Here is a 2,584-nt window from a genome sequence, read left to right on the forward strand (position 1 = left end):
ATTTTTTTTTTTTTTTGTATTTTTTAGTAGAGACGGGGTTTCACCATGTTAGCCAGGATGGTCTCAGTCTCCTGACCTCATGATCCGCCCACCTCAGTGCTGGGATTACAGGCATGAGCCACCATGCCCAGCCAATTTTTTTGTATTTTTAGTACAGAAAGGGTTTCGCCATGTTTACCAGGGTGATCTTGAACTCCTGATCTGAGGTGATCCACCTGCCTCACCCTCCCAAAGTGCTGAGATCACAGGTGTAAGCCACCACGCCCAGCCCTCATTTTTGTATTTTTAGTAGAGACAGGGTTTCACCATGTTGGACAGGCTAGTCTTGAACTCCTGACCTCAAGTGATCTGCCCACCTCGGCCTCCCAAAGGGCTGGGATAATAGGCGTGAGCTACCGCACCCGGCTGAGACCCTGTCTTTTGTGTCTTTTTTTTTTGAGACAGAATCTCCCTCTGTTGCCCAAGCTGGAGTACAATGGCGTGATCTCGGCTCACTGCAACCTCTGCCTCCTGGGTTCAAGTGATTCTCCTGCCTCAGCCTCCCGAGTAGTTGGGATTACGGGCGCCTGCCACCACGCCTGGCTAATTTGTGTATTTTTAGTAGAGACGGGGGTTTCACCATGTTGGCCAGGCTGGTCTCGAATTCCTGACCTCAGGTGATCTGCCCGCCTCGGCCTCCCAAAGTGCTGCAATTACAGGCGTGAGGCATAGCACCTGGCATATTGTACATACATTATACATATTAATATATGTGTGTATATACAGAAAGGAAATTTTAGGCCAGGCATGGTGGCTCGGGCCTAAAGGAGGTTGGAGAAGCGCTTGAAGCCAGTTCAAGACCAACTTTGGCAACGTAGTGAAACCTGGTCTCTATTAAGACAAAAAAAAAAAAAAAGCTGGGTGCGGTGGCTCACACCTATAATCCCAGCACTTTGGGAGGCCAAGACGGGTGGATCACGAGGTCAGGAGATCGAGACCATCCTGGCTAACACAGTGAAACCCCATCTCTAGTAAAAACACAAAAAAATTAGCCAAGCGTAGTGGTGGGTGCCTGTAGTCCCAGCTACTCGGGAGGCTGAGGCAGGAGAATGGCATGAACCCGGGAAGCGGAGCTTGCAGTGAGCTGAGATCACGCCACTGCACTCCAGCCTGGGCAGCCACTGCACTCCAGCCTGGGCAACTGAGTGAGACTGTCTCAAAAAAAAAAAAAAGAAGAGGCGGGCGCAGTGCCTGACGCCTGTAATCCCAACATTTTGGGAGGCTGAGGCGGGCGGATCACGAGATCAAGAGATAGAGACCATCCTGGCCAACATGGTGAATCCTCATCTCTACTAAAAATACAAAAATTAGCTGGGCATGGTGGAGTGCAGTTATCATCTCAGCTACTCGGGAGGGTGAGGCAGGAGAATCACTTGGACCCGGGAGACGGAGGTTGCAATGTGAGCTGAGATCGTGCCATTGCCCTAGTTTTGCTCTTGTTGCCCAGGCTGGAGTGCAATGGTATGATCTCAGCTCACTGCAACCTCTGCCTCCCGGGTTCAAGCAATTCTCCTGCCTCAGCCTCCCGAGTAGCTGAGACTACATGCATGCGCCACCATGCCTGGCTAATTTTGTATTTTCGATAGAGACAAGGTTTCTCCATGTTGGTCAGGCTGGTCTTGAACTCCTGACCTGAGGTGATCCACCTGCCTCTGCCTCCCAAAGTGCTGGGATTATAGGCGTGAGCCACCATGCCTGGCCATATATATTTTTTGAGTCTCACTTTGTTGTTCAGGCTGGGGCGCAGTGGTGTAATCTCAGCTCGCTGCAACCTCTGCCTCCCAGGTTCAAGCGATTCTTCTGCCTCAGCATCCTAAGTAGCTGGGATTACAGGTGTGCGCCACCATACCCTGCTAATTTTTTTGTGTTTTTCGTAGAGACTGGGTTTCACCATGTTGGCCACGCTGGTCTCGAACTCCCGACCTCAAGTCATATTCCTGCCTGGGCCTCCCAAAGTGCTGGGGTTAGAGGCATGAGCCACCATGCCCAGTGTCGATAATTATAAGAGTAATTATAATGTACTCTTTGCAATAAATTACTATTCAGATTTACAATCTATCAATCTACCCTTTGCTTAAAACCATTTAGTGGCTTCCCATTGGACTGGAGTAAAAATCTAAGTCTTCCTAGGGCCTTTCTGTAAGTCGGCATCCAGTTAGGAAAACAGAGAGAAGTTAAAATAGGAAATTCATTAAACAGGCGACAGAGGACTGAGAAGACAGAAAGGGAACACCGAGGTAATGTAAATAGCAACTAGAGGAAATAGCTACCACCTCCAAAGCTGGAGATGAAAAAAAAACCCAAAAAAAAAAACAAGTTGGGGTTAGCAGAGCTAGCAAAATCGGGGGAAGAGTCCCAGAGAGCTCGTTCTCACCCCTCTAAGAAAGATACACATAGCCAGGCGCCATGGTTCATGCCTGTAATCCCAGCACTTTCAAAGGCCAAGGTGGGCGTATCACTTGAGGTCAGGAGTTTGAGACCAGCCTGACCAACATGCAAAACCCTGTCTCTACTAAAAATACAAAAAACGAGCTTGGTGTAGTGG

Source organism: Piliocolobus tephrosceles, chromosome 10, assembly GCF_002776525.5.
Source record: "Piliocolobus tephrosceles isolate RC106 chromosome 10, ASM277652v3, whole genome shotgun sequence".
NCBI lineage: Eukaryota > Metazoa > Chordata > Mammalia > Primates > Cercopithecidae > Piliocolobus > Piliocolobus tephrosceles.